This window comes from Astatotilapia calliptera, chromosome 14 (genome assembly GCF_964374335.1).
Source record: "Astatotilapia calliptera chromosome 14, fAstCal68.1, whole genome shotgun sequence".
Classification (NCBI taxonomy): domain Eukaryota; kingdom Metazoa; phylum Chordata; class Actinopteri; order Cichliformes; family Cichlidae; genus Astatotilapia; species Astatotilapia calliptera.
The window spans coordinates 20,594,683-20,616,499 of record NC_137435.1 but is presented as its reverse complement, the minus strand read 5'-3'; the positions used below and the strand labels follow the sequence as shown (position 1 = coordinate 20,616,499).

Genomic DNA, 21,817 nt, shown 5'->3' with positions numbered 1-21,817 from the left:
TGAGACCCTATAAAATTCTGTGGTTGGGGCAGCTATGGTATTAGGTTTATATTTACCATTTTTAGCATCTGTATACTGAGGACTGGGGTGTGATGAAACAGATGTTATACTAAAACACCGTAATGACCAATAAAATTATTACTTTTACTTTATGAAATTAAATCCAATGAACCTGTGGTCTGTCATTTATTCCTCGCTTTCAGCAATGAGTTTGGTCTCCGCTGCACTTAACGAACAAAGGCATTTGCATGTATTCTGATTTTCTGACTCACAAATGGGTAAAGGTGTTTTTTTCAAAATACCCAAAACAAAACAGTTAAATTGGTTTTCCACTCGTGAAAACAAAAAGCTTTTCTCACATGAATAAATATATTAATATTCAGAGCAGTGTCATGGATTCTCTGACTTCAGAGTGCAAATTGGTCTGTTTATGATCATTAAACCGTCCATTTTTTTAACCAACCAACAACATCATTCATGGACTCAGAGCATCTGCTTTTGGGAAGATAACCTATAGTAATAAATATACATTCATCCACATATATCTCCAGTAATTCCAGGACACAATAGTTTATATTTTTAACTGCTTCAGGTGAAAATATTTCATATTTATATTTCATGTCATATTTTCATAAAACTGTGCTTCTTGCCATTAAGAAATGAAAATAAAACATGGCTTTCATCCAATTTTAGTTTTTCTTAACCGCCCGAATGAACTCTCCTGTTGTTGGCAAGCACAGAATTTAGATGTTTCCTGTAGTTAGTCACCCGTTTTACACATATGACGGGAGGGATTTTGGCTCACTCCTCTTTACAGAAACTCTTGGCTGCTGCTTGGCAACTTGAAGCTTCAGATTTTCTATATGATTGAGATCTAGAGGCTGATTAGGCCACTCCATGATGTGAATGTGCATTTTCTTTAGCCACTCCTTTATTGCCTTTGCAGTTTGTTTCAGTGTTATTTTATTGTTCTTATTCTGCCATTGTTTTACTAAGTGTTTTATCCTATTGTAAAGTGTCCTTGGGTGACTTGAAAGGCGCTCATAAATAAAATTTATTATTATTATTATTATTATTCTGGCTGAGGGAAGGAGGTTCCCATCTAAGATGTTGGCCACTCACTCTAGTGAAGTCGTCTTTTATGTTCAGCAGAAAAATAGCCCCAAAGCATAATGTTCCCACCTCCATGCATCACCATGTACCCCAACCAGAAGCCTTGGATGAACCTTGATGTTCATCTCCTCCTGAAGGCCCGCAACACTGCCTTTAGGTCAGGAGATGCACACGCCTACAGCACAGCCAGGGCTAATCTAAAGAAGGGCATCAAAAAAGCCAAACACCATTACAAAAAGAAGGTAGAAGAACACTTCTCCAACTCCAACCCCCGACGCATGTGGCAAGGACTCCAGACCATTACAGACTATAGGACCACCAAACCCTCCCCCGCATCCTCTGATGTCTCCTTCCTCAACGAGCTCAACAACTTTTATGCTTGTTTTGAGCGAGGGAACCCCACAACCACAACAGACATGACGCCAGACCACCAACCTCTGACTCTCTCCCCCACCGATGTAGGAGCGGTGATGAGCAGGATCAATGTCCACAAGGCTGCAGGTCCTGATGGCATGTTCTCAGAGCGTGTTCTGGGGAGCTTGCAGGAGTATTCAATCTGTCCTTGGCCCACACTGTGGTACCGGCCTGCTTCAAATCCACCTCCATCGTCCCGATACCCAAAAACTCCAACCCATCTAGCCTCAATGACTACCGCCCAGTAGCACTCACCCCCATCATCATTAAGTGCTTAGAGCAGCTGGTCCTAGCACACTTCAAATCCTGTCTCCCCCCCACCCTGGACCCCCACCAATTCGCATACTGCAGGAGCACAGAGGAGGCAGTCTCCATCGCACTGCACTCTGTCCTCTCACACCTGGACAACAACAACACCTACGCCAGAATGCTGTTTATAGACTTCAGTTCAGCATTCAATACAATCCACCCCTCACAACTCATCAGGAAACTGACAGACCTGGGCATCAGTTCTCTCATCTGCAAATGGTTACTGGACTCCCTGACCAACCACCCCCAACATGTCCGGCTGGATAACAGCTGCTCATCTACCATCACAATGAACACGGGTGTACCACAAGGCTGTGTGATGAGCCCTTTCCTCTACTCCCTCTTCACCCACGACTGCAGACCTGCTGATGGTTCCAACACCATCATTAAGTTTGCAGATGACACCACAGTGATTGTCCTCATCAGTGACAATGATGAGGCCGCCTACAGGGAGGAGGTGGATCGTCTGGCTGAGTGGTGCGACACAAACAACCTGCTGCTTAACACCGAGAAGACCAAGGAGCTCATTGTGGACTACAGGAGGAATGCTGACCCACATCCACTCATCCACATTAAGGGGACGGCTGTGGAGCGTGTGAGCAGCTTCAAGTTCCTGGGAGTCCACATCTCCGAGGATCTCATCTGGACGACCAACTGCTCCAAGCTGGTCAAGAAGGCTCACCAGCGCCTCTTCTTCTTGAGGACTCTGAGGAAGAACCACCTGTCCTCAGACATCCTGGTGAACTTCTATCGCTGCACCATCGAGAGCATCCTGACCAACTGTATACGGGAACTGCTCTGCCTCGGACCGGAAGGCGTTGCAGAGGGTCGTGAAAACTGCCCAGCGCATTGCCGGAGCACCACTTCCTGCCATAAAGGACATCTACAGGAAGCGGTGTCTGAAAAGGGCTGGGAAAATCATCAAAGACCCCAGTCACCCATCACATGGACTCTTCACCCTCCTGCCCTCTGGGAGGCGCTACAGGAGCCTCCGGACTAAGACCACCAGGTACCGGAACAGCTTCTTCCCCACAGCTGTCAGACTCCTGAACTCTGCCTCCTGACATCTGACCCACGTTAAAGTCATGGACTGAACATACACACACCCACAACCACCTACACACACACACACACAATGAACAACTGTACCCTCAAACACACAATAATAACATGGACTGAACCACCACTCACAACCACTAGCACTTTATATAGCCTCTGTAGAAATTATCCACATATCTCACTTGTCTTAACTGCACTACTGTATAGTTCTGTGTAAATAATCATTCTGTACATACGATAATTTTTAATCCTACAACTGTTTATAACCTGCATAGTTCACATTTCTGTATAACTGTATATCTCAGATTTCTGTATAGTTTTTTATTTCATATTTATATCCTGTTCATAGCCTGTACATAGCTTGTACTCACTACAGCCTGTACATATTTATAGTTATAGAATATTCATAACATACTTCATACCGTGTACATTATAACATACCATAATAGACCCATTTCTGTAATATACTTACATATCTATATTATTGCTAATATATATTGTAATATATCTATATCATGGCTAAAGCACTTCTGGATGGATGCAAACTGCATTTCGTTGTCCTGTACCTGTGCATGTGCAATGACAATAAAGTTGAATTAAATTCTATTCTATTCTATTCTATAACTGTTGGAACAGTGTTCTTTGGATCATACTCAGCATTTCTTGTCCTCCAAACACAGTGACTCAAGTTGAAGCCAAAGCCAGCTTGATTTTGGTTTGATCTGACTGCAGTACTTTCTCCCAAATCATTTAGATGTTCACTGGCAAACTTAAGACAAAAAAATAAATAAAAAAAACTTAAGACAAGCCTGTACATGTGCCTTCTCAGCAGGGTGCTCTTGTGGACACTGCAAGATTTCAATTGATTACGCTGTGGTGTGCTACCAGTGGTGTTCTCAGTGACTGTGGTCCCAACTGTATTCAAATCACAAACAACCTGTGTAGTTTTGGTCTGGTCCATCACCTTTCTCATTATCATCCTCATCCCATGAAGCAAGATCTTGCATGGGGCTCTACACCTAGGGAAAGTACGGTTCATTCTATATTTCTTTCATTTCTGAATAAGCGCACCAGCAGTCGTAACCTTCTCACCAGGCTTCTTGCTGATGGACTTGTAGCCCGTTCCAGTTTTGTGCAGATCTACAATTTTGTCCCTGATGTCCTTTGATGGCTCTTTGGTCTTGCACATGATGGTGGAGAGGTTGGATTTAAAGAAATTGATTCTGTGGACACATGCACTTTTTGTATAATGAATTGAGCTCATGACTATGTGCAGTTGACTAACTATGCAAGCCAGAATTCTGGCTAGGTTGTAGGGATTCAAATATTACTTCTCTTAATGGCATGCAGATCAATTTATAACTTTTATGCAATGTGTTGTTGTTTTTTCTGGGGTTTTAGTTGACATCCTGTCTCTCTCCATTCAAATGAAACTGCCATAAAAACTAGAAACTCTTCATTTCTTTCTAAGTAAGCAAACTTACAAATTCACCAGGGGATCAGCTAAGTCCCCTCACTGTACACGAGTTTTAACTCCTATTATACAAAAGGATGAATGAAGAGTATGTTTGTGTTAGTTTGTGGAAAAAAGTCAGCTTTAAATTTTTTTGGTTTATACTTGCCATGTTTAAGGCTTAAAAGTTTAATCTCAACAAAATCTTTGTTCTCTACTAGAATTTTACTGCTGCAGTCTAAAGTGGGTCATGATCAGTGGTACAGTATGCTGACAGCAAGTGCTCTTCATGATTCCATTAACTTCCAACTGTGTAATACTGATCATATGCATAAAGAACTTCACTGTGATCTGAAAGGCATTAAAATATCATCATCAATTGAATCTTTCAAAATATTCTGCCTAGACAGCAATTTGAGCTACATTCAAACACGCTGCACTAACACGAGCCAGGAAGAATGACACAACATAGGCAGGAAAGATTGAATTATCAGAACAAAAAAAGGCTTCAGCTAAGCCACAGGTATACACATTCCAATGAAGACAGGAAAACCAGAAAAGCCCTCCCTGCAAATGTTGTATATTCTTGCATGTGTGTTTACATGTGTTTTAAGGTGGCTTAGAGCCATTGCAAAACCCAATCAAAATGCAAATGAAGCAGTTAGGGATAGGAAGAATTTACCAGGTAAAGAGGAGCTGATGAGCTGACACAGCAACTTAAATTATTGGCTTCGTAAATCTATCCTTCCTGCCTTTTTTTTTTAATGGTTTCTCCTCCTGTCTTTATATCTTTCTGTCTCCATGGTGCAGCAATGGCAGTTGCGCAGCAATCCATTGGATAATACCACATAGTGTCTCCAGCATAGATTGATGGAGTGTTCTACACTTGGCCTCCATCTTTTTAGAGCTTTCTTGAGCTCTAGCCTTCCTCACTCCTCTTGCACAGCGTCTTGATCCTTCTCCCCACCTGCACCAGTAAGCTAACCCCTCCTCACCTCACCAACTCCCCCCTCATTCTATTTGATTCCATTACTTTCACCCTTCCCCTTATATTCTCTCTACTCACCTTTCCAGCAGAACCCTCTCTCTGGCCATTATGCCCTGCCTTCTCCCCCTCCCTATCACAGAGCCCATCTCCTCTTCCTGCTCCTTCTCTGTATTCCACCTCAGCACCCTCTCTTCTGCCCTCTTCCCCTATCAGATCCCTTTAAGCCCCTCCTGTCTCACTTCTCTCCCTGTTTGTTCTCGTCTCCACAACGGTTTGGTTATTCAGTTCTGCCTTTCTTTCACAACCAAGTCACCCTTTCCCTCTTTAAACTCTCAGACTTCTCTTTTCACCCCATGTCCTGCCACGGTCTCTTAACATATCTCCTTATCTGTTTGACACATGTTACTTCACACTTTACCCCTCAGCAACATCATCCCTTCTCGTCTCACCGTCTCTCTTTTCCTCCTGTGTTTAATCTGGAGAGAGGATATCACCATCTCTGAATCGTAGGGGAGAAAAAAACCCACCAGCGCCATTATCTTCCCATCTGCCATCTCTTCTGTCTCTCTGTCTATGTACTCAACTCGGCTCTTCTAAAATTACAAACCAACCTCTAAAAAGCGATGCGGCATTTAAAAAAACAAACAAACAAAAAAACAAAAAAAAACGAGAACATGCAGACGGGGGAAGGTGGTTGAGGGAACGGGGAGAGAAAATGGTGCGATAATCGGACAGAGGGGAAAAGTAGATAGACACTATCATACCTGCGCGTCTGCCTCTCCTCCTGTTGTTGAGGCTATGTCTCCTCTGGTTATTTGCTCCCTTTTCAAGCCAGGTGAAGAACTCGAAAGAAAATACTAAATAATCCCCTTTCTGATCGGAATAATTTTCAAGCCCAATAAGAAAATATATCCACTTTTTTATGTTGTTGTCTGACACCGCGCAAGGCTAACCGCGCTGCGGGGCTGCTGGAGGGGAGACGGGGCAAGGCAAGCGTTTCAATTTAGTTCCCGTTGAGTTTGCATCAAAAGCCCTTTACGGGTGCAAGGCCGGTCGCAGTCTATAACCTACAGCTATCCACTGTCCGCTAGTGATCCGCTGGGACAGGACTGTAAGAGAGAGGGGGGAAACGCCGTTAAACCGGCGCACCGCTGCGTTGAGCGCTCATTTGGACTCCATACGAGCTCCCCCCTGTTTCTGTTTAGACTCCGTTAATCGGTCATTTGAAGGAAAATACACAAACGCTGGAGGTTAGTATCGCTGGGTTCCCGTGTCTAAAGAGTGGAGGAAAAGCGATGTGTAGTAAAGGAAACCACGCTGGACTCATTTGCCGGTCTCCCCTATGGGTGATCTCCGCTTCCCCATTCAGCAGCTGCCTCTGCTGTCCTAAGGTCCAATCTTACTCCTTCGCAGCTCTTCGTGTTTCATCTGTAGACGCCTGAAACAAAAATCCTGTCAGGGTAATGATGGGTAGGTGTTATCCGTCCCAAGGTCTTCCACAGGTAAAAAATAAATAAATAAACAAAATAGGTGCACGAATTTGTAACTCTTCTCTCCACCCCCAAAAAACAGAAACTATAAAATCACATAGCTCAGTGAAACCGCTGCTCCCCTTTTTCCTCTACACAAGTGACTTTGTCTTGACCTCTCTCTGCTCTCGGCGTTGTTGTCTGTGAGGAAAAACACAGGACCACACCGCGGGCAGCCGGAGGATGGTGGACGAGGCGTTATAGGTCAAAGAATAAGGCGAGCTTCAGATGGAAGGAGAAACAAATTTCGCAGCGAAAGAAAATCCCACATTTAACGTCCTTTAGCTCATTTTAAAAACCCGCTCTGATCCGCTACGATGAGCAGTCCCTCCTGCAGTTACTTTCACACTGTGCGGCGGTTTTTCCCGGGAGGCGATACGCCCACCAGCCCCGCTCCTGTCTGTCTCCTTCCCTCCGTATCTGTGTCCTGCTCTGTCTACTGACAAGTCGCTGCTCCGGGATTACAAGCTGGTGATAACAGATGGATGCCTTATGACGACGGTGGGTGATGCCATCGCCTGGACCTCAGCCTGCAGTAGCTGAAGTTTAGGGTCTGTCAGGACACACAGTAGACAGCCACACTGTCAATAGGTTCTCAACGTGTGGAGCAGGGACTTGAAGAGGACCACGTGAATGCAGTTACAGCTGCAAAGCAGGAAAAAGCTTACATTTTATCAGTTGTTATTAAAGGTAGGCTATCTGCTCATGTTCTGGAATGCACTACTGTTGACAATAAAAATCACTGCCAGTAGTCTTGGTTCAAGCCAGTACATATGCACAAACACTGCTCACTTATATCTGCATATCGCTGTTTGACCCTAAGCATAGCTCAGGTGCAGCTGCTCTAGGTTGCCAGTGGAGGCAAGAGAGATGAGATGCACAGCTCTTGTCTTTAGTCAGGAACCTCCATGTGATGGGAATGACTGGCTTTACTTTCATCATATGTGATGTCAAAGGCTTTATGCCTGATAAATACTTGTAATTACCACTAGGAGGAAGAGAGGAGCAGACACTGAATTATGAAACATAAATAATATTAAACGGGTTATGTTAATAAAATTAAATATCACATTCATCAAAGTCTTTCCGTTAGGTGTCCCGGATACTGCGGATTAAGAGCTGTGGTGATGAATGTTACCATTAGAGATGGCTGAAACAGCAAGCGCAGCGGCTGATTAGTGTGCTCACTTTCCAGATTCTGCAGGATTTCATAGATTAAAAATGTGAGTGTTCTACAATTATCTGATTAGCAAGAGGGATAAATTATATGGTGCGTTATTGGCAGTACACCAAACAGTTCAAGGTTGCGGTTGCTAGTGGTGGTGGGGCCGGGAGGACAGGGGATAATAAAGAGATAAAGAGAATAACAGAGGAAGGCAGAAATAAACAGATTTAGAGAATGGGCAGAGATCAGACAGGGGTCAGGAAAAATGAAAACTCTTAACAGTTTGTTTCATCTTTAACCTCTGCTGAAGTACTGAGCAATATAAGCTAAAGGCTAGTGTTATAAAATCAAATAAATATGTGCATTTTTGAGAGAGATTGGCTAAAAGGAAGTAAAAGGGGAGGTGTAGAGGCTTTGTAAGTGTATATAAGGGAACTATATACAGTAGTAAAAGTAACTCCTGGTGGCATTTAAAAGCAAAATGTGATGAGAATTTAATAAGCCTACAGCAGTATTGCTTTGGCTACTGGTTAGAGACTCTTTTTTTTCCAGATGCTTCTTTCTTTAGCAATGTTTTAATTAGACCGGGTGTCCCCAGGGTTTAAACAGCATTAGCAAATTTTGGAATCCTCAAATGAAGAATTATCACTGACCTAAAGGATCCTGTCAAGTTGCATTAGTGAGTTGTATAAATACTGGTGAATAAACTAGTAAACCAAACAACTTTTCACATACAGATCGAGCCGTGATGCTGAGTGAGAGTGAACAAAAAGCGAGAAAGAACGAAAGAAAGAAAGAGTGGGCAGAGGGTGAAAGAGATACAAGAGACAGAGGAGTGCTCATTGTAGAATTCTGTGAATCGTCGCTGCCTTCAGAAAAGCCACAAGGATTGCACATGCAGGGCATCACTTGGTCAGTGTCCTCCAATAACAAACCTCCAATTATTTTATCAAATTTTTCACAAAGTTAGACTAAAATAACCTTTAGTTGTCACGACTGCACAAAGCCCCGAAATGTCAAAGCAGCTGGTTGTAGACACTCATTGAGTCAAACCAAACTGTTACAAAAGCATCTGCACGGACCAGATTTTAACAAAGGAAAGGACAAATATGGAGAGAGTAACACAATCCTGACGCAAACTCTGGCAACATGTTCATCCTTAAATAGAGAGTAGGCCTACACGATGGCAAGCCACCAGAGGAGTGTGACTAACAAACCCTAAGGAAGGAAATTGTTGGAAAAATTCAGACTCAAAGAACAAAGAACTGGAGGGCAAGCCATGGCCAGACTTCTCTCAAGAAAATGCATAATTAACTTTTATTTCCAACGCAGTTTGAAAATCACAGATGTTTACTTCCTCTAATTCTAATCATTACACTTGTTTTTCTCAAAAATATGAACAAAACATTCCAAGAGTTACACTCCCTCCTGCTCTGTTGCCACAAATTAAACATATCTACAGTGCACAGTTTTGTTAGCTGAGCAAAACTGAGGATAAACCAATTTAACAAGTTCAATTTTTAGTCTTTTCTCTTTTTTAACATTATTGTAAAGCGACATAGCTTTGGGGATGTGGCTGTATGGACAGAACCAGTCATTTAACACCAAGCGTCTCTGGGAAATTGAGGTAGGCATGTTTTATGATATGAAAAAGGTTTTGCAGCTCCAACTATAAAAAGCATGAAAAGCTCACAGCATAAAAAGGCATACCCGATTTAAATGTAGCCAATCTCCTCTTTAAAGTAATCTCCTTGTGCACCTTTGCTAATTTGAGATTAGCCCCCTGGAAGTCCTGTTCTGATAACTTCCATGTGTGTATCTCCAATAAAACAGGATCTCCTCCACTTTATCAAAACAACCCACCAACTTGAATTTTACTTTGAGATACAGGACAAAGTTTAACTGTGGTACTGTATGAGTATAAGTATGTGATGACATATATGAGGACAGCAAGACAGTGTCGAGGTGTCCTTAGTAGCAACAGATGGATTAAAGGTGAGGGTGGGATTACATCAGGGATTAGCTCTGAGCCCCTTTTTGTTTGCAGTGGTGATGGACAGGTTGAAAGATAAGGTTGGGCAGGTATATCCGTGAACTATGATGTTTGCACGGGCATTGTGATCTGTAGTAAAAGTAGGGAGAAGGTGTAAGAGAGTCTGGAAAGGTGGAGGAATGCACTGGAGAGATGAGGAATGAAAGTCAAAAGAAGCGAGACCGAATACAGATGTGTGACTGAAAAGGGGACATGTGTAGCAGTGAAGATGCAGGGAGCAGAGGTAGTGAAGGTCAACCTGAGGTCAACCATCCAAAGCAATGAACAGTGCAGAAGGTAAGAGAGTGCAGGCAGGGTGCTATCTGAAAATAGCAGCAGATCTGCTAAAAGTTCAGAAGTGCGCCGAGAGACAAGCCTGAGGGGGAGATCGCCCAAAGCTGAACCAGGTGAGGTTTTTGCTTTTTATGGGCAGAGGTGCAAAAGTTCATTTACTAAATCCCAGAAAGTTGACCTTATTCATCTGGAAGTAGGAATCATTAGAATGAACAGAATCAACTTTCAACAAATCAACTTTCTGGAATTTTCTTACCTGGATTATTGAGCATTCACCAAGGCTTAATGTACTAAAACAAAAATGACAAATGTTTTGAGTTTGCTAAGTTTATGTTTAGCCTATGTGTTGTGACAAAGAGGCCCACAATTACTACTTATATTATGATTATTGATTGCTAATTTTAACTTTTATTTATTTATTTATTTTTAAATGCCACCACGTTATTGTAAATCAATGGTTTACATAGTTATACTATCCCTTGCTGCTTTGTGGGAAATTTTTACTGTGTTTTTACACCACTGTGGCAACTTGCTGTGTTTCACAACAGTAAAGCCTGTGAAACTGAGATAGAGTTGAGATAAACACAAGAAGAAGTAGAGACAGTGTAATAGAGGAAGGAGGAAGGGAGGGAAGGAGATAAAGAGAGACGGAAAAGCCTCCAACCAATTCAGCACCACGGACAGTGCTGCAGCGGGATTCAGCTGCACAAGGCCGGAACAAGCTTTATCCTCATAGAGAAAAGCCAAAAGCTCTACTCAACACGGTCTGATCTCTCTCACTCCAACTCTTCCGCTCTCTTACACACACACTTATCCTTGTATTTCTCTTGCTCTGTCCTCTCTTAGACGCATACTGATGCGCATGCACTTGCAAACACACACACATACTGTACAGTGTGTTTTTACTCTTTGTGGATCAACATCCCGAAGTAGTCGACAATATGTCAAGCACATGTGTGTGTGTGTTTATGTAAAATTCGATGCTCAGCGTGGTAAGCACTTTTTTTCCTCCATCCTTAGTCACCAAATTTAGAAACGAGGCACAAGTATGAGACGGGTTCAAAAGGACACAAGTGCATTTGGACTTAGTGGCAGTAGGGAAAGGAAGAAGTGTGGAAATAAAGAAAGTTAGTGTGAGCTAAATAGATCTGGGGTAGCAAAGAAGATAACAACAGGGTATGCGACTCCTTTGTACATTATTATTGGTGTACGGTGCATATGTCATTACCCCCAGCTCTTCCCATACTGGTACTTGAACAGCACCCTTTGCCTCTATTTACTCCCCTTGCATCAGTTTTTGATATACACAGTGAAATCTGAAATAGGAGAGTCTGGAAAATTTCAACTTAGCATTATGAAAGTGGAGGTGGAGTGGGTGGCATAAACTGCTTGACTGATTTAGGTTAAAATATAGCCTGTTGCACTATTTGCAAGACATCAGAAGAAAAACTTCTTCTTCATTTTGTACAAGTGTTTGGAGACATTAATGGCACCAGCTGAGAACACTTAGCTATGGATAAATAGATGCCATAGCATGTTGAACAGAATTCAGCGATTTCCACTGAATTCTGTTCAACAACCCTCCATGCTAGAAACTGACGGCAAAGAGATACTGACAAGAGTCACTGTGTGTCAACCTGGGAGTGAGACTTCCCTCTGACTGGTCTCCCAGTCATGTCTTTTGCTATGGCCTGCTTTTAGAAACAGCTTATCGGAGAGGAGCCTCGTGGTACTTTCCAATAATCATACAGTAACAGACTAAATTTGGATTTAGCCTTACTGCCATGTCCGCTGGGTAGTCACACATTTTTTAATCCCCTTAACTCTGTAGGTCCCTGTACAATGATCAAGCATCAATCAACATCCTGTCTCTTTCCTATGGTCTCTCTGTTTAGCTCTGACAAGCAAGTTACCTACAAGTCTGTTTCACAACAATGACTGGGTGTGAATATTGCTGTTCACTGACTTGTGAAGTACATGCTATAATATCAAGATGTGTTTTTTGAATATACTATAATAATGAAAATAAAAATAATGAATGGACTTGAAATTGGGGTTACTCCATAAATTCAAACCAATGATAGACAAATATAAAAAACAGGAGTTTAGTGGCACTTAAAGAGTAATACATTTCTCAGTGCTAAAGTTCAATATGTCGCTTCCCTAAAATAGTCAATTTTCACAGACTGCAGGTAAGCTCAAACATTGGGATGAGATTTGTTTTTTGCAAAGTATGTGTCCTCATTCTGAACATACAACTAACCCATGGTAGATATGTAAAGAAACTAAAATACACTGGGCTGAGAAACCAGTTCACGCAGGCCTTTATCCAGCAATGTCACACTGATAAATTAAAGTATAATGAAATTGGAAGAAAGGATCTGTTCCAAAGAAACAGACAACTGGCACCACAAAGGGGAACTTCTTCACCTCAAACCTGCAAATTAAAGAAACACATGCCTCAGAGGAACTGGAAAAAGCTTCAGCTCAGTGCCATTCTGGGTGGCAGGAGAAAATGTATTGCTTAAATCATATGCTGTAAAGAAAAAAGAAACTGAGTCTATGCAGTTTGAAATTCTTTACACTTTGGCCTCTTTTTAGTTATGCCTTCCAGACTTTTGAGTCCAGACTTTAGAATGTTGGCCTCTCCATCTGACTTTGTCAACATTACATTGAACTGTTCTCCAATGGAAAAGAAACTGTTTTTGTGATCCAGGGAGATATCCAGCTTATGTCAAAAGAGGAGAAATATGCTGATAAATAAACTCAGAAGTTTATTTCAATGCAGCGTCTTTTTGGGTGACTAGCTGGTCACTTGTCTCTATGGAAAAGCAAGTGCTTTGTTCAGATGGTGGGCAATCTTTTACTGTGTGGACTTTACTTCTGTGGCCCTTAGCTTCATCACGTCACTTGTGCGCTTTGGTGCCAATGCAGGAAAGTGTTTAAAGTAGATCTAACTTTGCTTATACATTTACTTCAATCTTTCTTCTTCTGCCATTAGACCTCATGGCAGTCCTATGAACTTTTTGTGGAACACTGATTTTGGATTGAGGACTGTTAATGGGTGAAGGTTTTGAACTTTAAACCCTTTAAGAAAATGTTGCATAATTGGTTTTATTTGGTCAAAGAACCAGATATGTTTATATTTGATTTTGTTTTGTTTGTTTTTATCAATTTATGAACAATAAGAATGTTTCACCAAACCTGCCACATATTATCTTCAGAGCTCAAAATGTTCTTTTGATTTTGAAAAGCATTTGCTATTTGCTATAATGACAAAAATAAATAAAAATGGAAAATAGAAACCTTACCTTAGCATCTGTTTCATGTATGGAGAGTCCAACTTAGTGCAATGAATTGCACTCTTTTAGGCTTCAATAGGTTGGAACTCAGAAGCAAAACACAAAAAAGGCAGGACAAACTGAAAGTTTGGCAGTTTTTGAGTGTCCTGGCTGGACTGGCTGAAGGGGAGTGATACAGGTGATAATGGCGTGAGGGAGCAGTGAGGCGTGCCAGCGACTGGCAGAAAGTGGACAAGCAGGTTGAAGGTTACATAGAGCTTGTAAGCGGGTTGATGAGCAAAAGAGTTGCCTTAAAGCACAGAAAGAGACAGTTACATTGACAGTTACTTGAATAGATTTATAAGAAACTAACACATTAAAGTGTCTGATACCTCATAGCTGAAGGAGAGGTGACTGGCTGAAGCACCAGTGCGGACACACTGCCAATACCATAATGATAAGCAGATGTACCAGTTGTCTTCAGTGAAGGATCTGAAGGAGGTACCATGCTCATGGTGCACACAGGGACAGAGAAGAACCGAAACAGAAACACATAGAGGAGACGATGGTACCTTTGTGGCATTGCCAAAAACAAACAAACAAACAAAAAAAGCGTCATTTGACCACAGGGGGGAGGGCATTGCAATTTGCAAAAAACATGCTTTCCCTATCAATGCTTAAGGCTATGCTTTTAACATGATCAGAGCATGTTGCTATGGCAACTGTGCCCTGCTCACCTTATTGCTGTATGAGTTATTTAAAAAAGAAATTCCAATTAATTGTGATGTGGGTAGTTATTTAAGTTATTGTATAGTGATAAAGATATTAAGTAATTGCATTTTAGTAGAAAGGGAAACTTTAAAAAAAAATCTCTAGTGTAAAATCAGGAGAATAAAATAATTTCTTAAGCAGCCTGTTTATTTCCAGAGAATTGGAGAAAGGGGATGGGGAGAAAGAGATGTTATAGTGCTGTCCTTCAGACTAGCAAGGTTGCAGTTTAATGGAGCCAGCACGAATGCCTCTCCTGACACATCCACCCCACCATGACCGTCAGACAGAAACAGACCAGTGGCCACAGAAAGAGAGAGAGAAGAATAAGGACAGAGCCATACTGAGCATCATAGATAGATCGACAGATAGCTAGGTAGGTAGAGAGAGAGAGACTGCCAGGTCATGGCCTGATGTACTGATGGAGAGAGTGCAGACGGAGAGAGGGATAGGGGCCCTGACACTACCATAACATGGCCATTCATTATATGTGAAAGAAGACAGAGTGATGAAGCAGAGACAGGAGAAGAGAGAAAGAGGGGTGTGTTTAACATAGTAACATATGTGTTACACTGGAAATGTTTACTTAAATTCTGAATATGACTTGACACTTCAAAGCTGTATTGCTTTTTGGTATTTTTTGTTTTTAAGAGAAAGATGAGAGGGGTGTTTTGTAAATAGCTTGTTGTAAGTTGGACTTGACTTGAGCAGATCAGCAAATTAAGGACAAAGGGATTTAGAGAAATATGCAGTGGCAATAGTACAGACATTCTGTACTTACGCATACGTACACATAGTGTTAAACTCCAGTAAAAGTTGAAGTACTGATTCAACGTCATTACTCAAATAAAAGTGAAAAAAAAAATACTCAAAGTTAGAAAGTAAAAACAACTCTTTGGAGAACGTTTGTACCAGCTATTTTTGTGCAAAGCTGGCTGAACCTGCTACATTAATGTTATAATAAAATAATATTAGTAGATGGCAATACAAACTTTGTTTTAATCCAAAATTTAATTCTAGTAAATTTACTCAGCTCGACTCAGTTAAGTAGAACATGAATAGAGAAAAGGAAGGAAATTTTTTAAAAAGCTCTGTTTTCTGTTGCCTACATAATAGAGGGTCTCTTTACCTCTAAACAGGGAAATGAGTACAGTCAGGGGTTAAAGTGGATTCAGCAGGTGGGGCGTCATAATTATTTCTATTGTGTGCTCCAGCAGATTTTGTTAATGTACAGGCTGCAATCAGCTGACCTGTGCCGCTGCTGCAGATGTCAGCAGGTGTTTCATTTCAGTACACTATCTATGCTGTCTTTTTTCCAGACGGTATGAGGTTGGTATGAAGATGGAAGTCAGTCAATGAATTTAAGCATCATCAGCTAAAACTCATATTAATCTGTGCTACACTTGATGTTGCCTGACCCTGAGCATGAAACCACAGCCACGGTGCACCAGTCAGACACTGTTCTTTACTTTAAATCCATCACATTACATCAAACTAACCTGTTTATCCTTCACTAACCTGCAGAGTATTTTATGCAACCTTTCAAATAACACAGTCTGACTCAGTTTGTATGGAGCGCCAGGACTGCCATAATGAATTAATTAAATACACCATTAAATAATTAATTAAATGTGGCAATAATTAATTAAAATTGGAATTAATTAATTAAATAAATAGTTATGACACATGTAATTAATTAATTATTGACACATTTAATTAATTATTTATGTATTTCACATTTTAATTAATTATTGACACATTTAATTAATTAATTATTGACACATTTAATTAATTATTTATGTATTTCACATTTTAATTAATTATTGACACATTTAATTAATTATTGACACATTTAATTAATTATTTAATGATATATTTATTTATTTCATTTTGGCAGTCCTGACGCCTGGCTCTCGTCATGAAATAATTTTATCTGTCAGCCTCACCCATCAAACTCAGGGGGCGGGGTTAACGCTGCCCATGCAGCTTCTCTAACATTTGATTGGTTGCCGTGCAAAGTAAGTCAAAACAGGTCGATCCTAGATAATCGATTGCTTGTGTAGACTTGGGGCAGCCAGTTATCCCAGAATGCAGATCAAATCACAGGTCGTTTTTCTGTCACCAGCTACACTTTTAACAGTGTTTTAGCCGCGAATGTCGCGCCGTATGTCTGGTCAGGTTGTCAACATAGAACATGTTTGCAAAAGTGCTCAGATGTTTTCAGAGATTTCACTAGCTCTGCTAACAGTTAGCATGCAGAGCGCACCGAGGGGGTACATTAACCGGTTTGTTTACATATTCCACTCTCCGTGTTCCACATGTTGCATTCGCAGATTCTCATTTTCACCGAACGATCGTCTCTTTCCGCCTGGTCTTGTGTCTCTGTGCTTCTGTAACATAAAGAACGAGCTGACATTTTTCTCACGAAACCAGCGATCAGCTCAGCAGACCCTCAGTTTACCTGCATGCATCCTCCTCCTCATCTGCCAGCTGTTTAACACCTGCTGCTAATTCAAGAAACACGCCTACATTACCTGATGATAGTCACAGTTTAACTGCACAAGATAAGTAAATATAGTATTTTCCCCGAGTGCAGAGCTGCTGGAGCTTGTTTCCTTACAGAGCACTTTATAGGCGAACAGCTTCATCAGCGGCTGATGTCCAATCACCAGCACACAGCTTTCAAACCTCAGCTGAGTTTTAGCTCTCAGTGGTTAAACGCTGGACTTCATTCACTCAGGTTCTGTCTGTCGGGTCACGTTTACTTCGCTGTTTTATTTACAACTGAGCAAATCGGTTTGGCTGAGGTTAAAGTTACGTTTCATAACTGCATAGTTTCACAGACGTTTAATGAACCACTGGCACATGTGTTAGACTGAACTATCATCTAAATATCATCTGTTTTTTAATAGTTATTCAACTGTATTCTAAGCACCAGCTGTCTGTTAGAATGTGATTTTTTTTCTCTCTCTGTTGGCAGAGGTATAAAAATGCGCAGGAAAATCTGACGTGCATGGCAAACTTCACCGACGATATTTAGGGAGGAATAAACACACATCAAACATAAATGAACCATTTGCCTGTCTCCATAATTGAGAGCATTTTCTCTTCTTATGTCAACACTCTCTCTCTCTCTCTCTCTCTCTCTTTTTTTTTTGCTTTTTCGGTCATGTTATGTTTACCTGTCAAAGGCTTGTTACAAACTATGAAACACATTGTGCAGACTTCTGGATGTTAGAAGAAAACGAATACTGCTCATGAATGAGACTAAAGGCAGGAAGGTGTCCTTTAAAACTAAACATGTTAATAGGACCTCCCTGTTTATATCATAGTTTATGATATAGCACGTGTATTTCAGTAATAGCCTGCTGAGGCCACTATACGTGCTGGCCTCATATCAAATGTGAAGGCAGACTGAGTCTATGTTTGACGTTTGTTTATATCTAATCTTCCTTTTCAAACATTTAAACAGCAGCGAGTCTGCAGCTGAGGGAATACAAATTCAAATTGTCGGAACAGGTTTGCTCGTTTCTTGGATTCATTTGGTGATTTATTAAATGTATAACTGTGTGGTGGGGCGTGGTCTGCGGTGCCGTGCAGGGAGGGCGGACGCACCTGCACGGCATCCTTAATCACGCCCGCCTAGTTAAAAACACGGGGACTGAGGGGTTTGGGGGTGTTGTGGTGTGGTGAGATGTAAATAAAGATGACTCTGAACGTTGCTCCGTGGTCCCGCCGTGTCTTATTCACGCCACATTGGTGCCGAAACCCAGGAGGCAGCACGGCGGGTCCATATCGGAGCCAGGGAATGGAGGAGCTGGCCCAGAGGGTGGCCGAAATGGCGGCCGCCCAGCGGGAGCAGGCGGCGGAGGTGCGTCGCCAGCAGGAAGAGCTGCAGGACCAGTCCGAGCGGCACCTGGAAAGGATTGGGGAGCTGGCGGCGCTGCTCTGGGCCTGGGCGCCACCCCCACAGGTGTGTCCCGAGGACAGTGAAGCGGTGGAGGAGCCGCGTGAGGCACCTCAGCAGCCGGAGGTGGCAGACGAGGCGCGCGGGGATCTGCGCCTGCCGGAGGAGGGGGAACAGCCAGGTGAAGGGCTGCTCCTGCCGGGAGTGGTGGATGAGCCGCTCCAACCGGAGGCGGCAGACGAGGTGCGCGAGGGTCTGCGCCGGTTGGAGAAAGAGGAGCTGCACGAGGGGCTGCTCGAGCCGGGAGTGGCGGCGGAGGGAGCAGTAGTGACGGAGGAGTCGCGCTATGGGCTGCTCCAGCAGGGAGCGACAGCGGTGACGGAGGGGCCGCGCAAGGAGCTGGAGGTCCCAGTGCCAGGGGAGCTTGCTCGAGTGGAACTGGCGAGCGAGGCGGGCGCCACGCTTGAGATCGCCGTGCTCGCCAGAACGGCCTCACCACCACCAGAGGCCTGTACACGCCACACCTCTGCCCAGCCACCTGTGAGCTGGGGCTCACGCTTGTGCCGGCCGCGCCGGGTGCACCTGTCACGTGTCCGACTTCCGAACCAGCTTTGCCTGCGCCGCTGGATTCGCGGGCGGCCGCCTGAACTCGCACCTCCCCGTCGCTTGGCCGGGGCCTGGGGGTGCCAGCTGTCCGGGCTGACTCCCTCTCCCACTGGCGGTGGGGGAGTAGGTTCGGCCGGATGGCTCCCCGGCCTCAATCGGGCGATGGGGGTATGTGGTGGGGCGTGGTCTGCGGTGCCGTGCAGGGAGGGCGGACGCACCTGCACGGCATCCTTAATCACGCCCGCCTAGTTAAAAACACGGACTGAGGGGTTTGGGGGTGTTGTGGTGTGGTGAGATGTAAATAAAGATGACTCTGAACGTTGCTTCGTGGTCCCGCCGTGTCTTATTCACGCCACAAACTGTTATTCTAATCTGCTGCTGAGTCTCTTACACTTCTCTGGAATAGTTGGCAGTTAGATAGTCAGCTGGGAAACTTTGTGTTAACTCATGGAGCTGAGGATATCATGGATATGCTGACCTCGCTGCGTGGTGTACAGAGCGAGGTCAGCATGATTAATATTCACAATAAAAATATTAGCCGAACATCATGAAGTCTGTATGTGTTTCATAGTGTCGAACAACCTTTGTACAGTTAAAGCCAGCAGTTACTACATGACGGAAACACCAACGTTATCTCTTTTATGTGTTTATACACAGGTCATGCTGATTACTGAACAAAAACCCAAAGATCAGATGTTAAACAGATTTATTTGCTCTCTCTCCTCCTTAAACATGTTTTTAATGTTAGTTATAATTCAGAATTGGCGACTGAAACACGTAGGACACATAAGAACATCAGGAAATAAAACACCGATAAATATAACCTCAGTAAAAGAAGTCAGCGGGGGTTACTACAGCTGTGTACCGGGGCCTGCGCTTTGTCGGTGGGATTGCTTGCGAGGCGAGCGGGTCTATCCCACGCTTTGCCGTGAGACTGGGACGACATCTCCGAAATCATCGAAACACTTTTGCAAAGAGGCTGTATCTTGACAAACCGACCAGACACATGAAGATTAAACCACTACATTCTCGGCTAAAAAAAATATTAAAACGGTATTTGGTAACACACAAACAGGGTTTTTCAAAGCTCAGTTCTGTTAGCTTCCACATGCCGGTTGTGTGCTAGAAACAATGGCCACCAGGCCAAAGCAATGGTTTTGACTCGATCAGCGTTAACCCCGCCCCCTGAGTTTGATGGGTGAGGCTGACAGATAAAATTATTTCATGATGAGAGCCAGGCGCCAGGACTGCCAAAATGAAATAAATAAATATAGCATTAAATAATTAATTAAATGTGTCAATAATTAATTAAATGTGTCAATAATTAATTAAAATGTGAAATACATAAATAATTAATTAAATATGTCAATAATTAATTAATTAAATGTGTCAATAATTAATTAAAATGTGAAATACATAAATAATTAATTAAATGTGTCAATAATTAATTAATTACATATATCATAACTATTTATTTAATTAATTAATTCCAATTTTAATTAATTATTGCCACATTTAATTAATTATTTAATGGTGTATTTAATTAATTCATTATGGCCACTGGCGTGCACAGATAGAGACGAGGTGGTGCTGAAGCACTTGCCCTTTTGCCCTCAGTCCAAAAAAGTGCCCTTTTGAAAGACGTGATTTTTTTTTTTTTAAAGCTGCGCGATTTAAAAAGGTGTGAAAATAATGGCTTGATTTGTGCCCCTTCTTCAAAGACACCCGAACCCTGTCGCTTTTTCACTGTCACCGTGTCACGTGAACACGCTTGCAGTTCATTTGTTGTGAGGCGTGTAGCAGCGGCATGACACAGGACTACTTGGAGTAGGCATAGTAGGCTAACTATAGCGACTGGGAGCCACGGCGGACAACACGGCAGCTCTTTCCCTTCCCAACCAGTCAGGTAACCCATGAATCGAGTGAAATTATTCTGTTTGCCCTCTAAGACCAACCTGCAATTGTTTTGTTGTGAAGTAGCCTGTAAGAAACTGCACATGACAAACTTTGCCAGCTTACCCCTCCATCCATCCATATGGATAAACAAAAAAACGACACATTTAAAATGTAACCTAAACCATTTAGGCAACCCCACTCTCCATCAATTCCGACCTTTTTGCATACACTATTGAAAATATCACGTTATGCTATAGGCTAAGGCTACATGCCGTTAGGCAGAGGGCTCTTTTGAGCCCATTTTTCGTTATAAATTTTAGGATGATCTCACGGAAATCTGTGAATAAATACAAAGTTTTCAAACTGAAGTCAGTGACGGGAAGACATCACACTTTTTAGAGATGGAACTGCAGAAAAACCTAAAACCTTGACATGATTATGAATAATAGAATTATGGACGTTTCTCCGTTTTTGTGGATTAGCCTTTCCATAACTAACGTCAACTACTGTCCTACTTTGGTAAGATTGAAATTAATGTCTTTGACTGTCTTTAGTAGGTGTCTCCTGTGAGAAAGTTAGAACACCGTCCAACTGTCTAAAGATGCAGTCTTTAGCCTAACTGGTTGTTACTGACTCAGCGATGCTCGCAGACATTTACGCACTGTGTTGTGACCTGATTGTGACAGAACAGTGACGTTGTTATTGGTAGTTTGAAGGGTACGGTGTTGGGGGTGGTGCATGTTAAAAGTTTTGAGAAGCACTGGTTAGACATGTTAATTTTTTTTGGTGTAACATATTGGCAACATTAACACATTAATTTGCTAAAGGAAAAATAGGCAGTTCCCAATTGCCTGTGAAAACGACCATTCTGCCCTGTTCTTGTAATGACCACAGTCAGTCTTATTCGTTCTCATACATTTTGGTCTATTTATTTACTAATTTCAGCAAGCATAATGCCTAGGAAAGAGAGGCTGAGAAAGGAGAAAATAAAAGTCAAATCGCA

At 42.4% G+C, this 21,817-nt stretch overlaps 1 protein-coding gene across 5 annotated transcripts in view; it reads right to left on the bottom strand.

The window, feature by feature from the left end:
- Window positions 1-7,385, bottom strand: part of LOC113036260 (leucine-rich repeat and fibronectin type III domain-containing protein 1-like protein) — a 199,619-nt gene extending 192,234 nt beyond the window's left edge. For 2 of the 5 annotated variants that reach the window (XM_080288731.1, XM_026192475.2), the window contains exon 1: window positions 6,101-7,385. The gene's annotated coding sequence lies outside the window, so the exon portion shown is untranslated. The remainder of the gene's footprint in view (window positions 1-6,100) is intronic. The other 3 variants (XM_080288728.1, XM_080288730.1, XM_080288732.1) reach the window with 2 other exon arrangements.
- Between the last annotated feature and the right edge of the window lie 14,432 nt (window positions 7,386-21,817).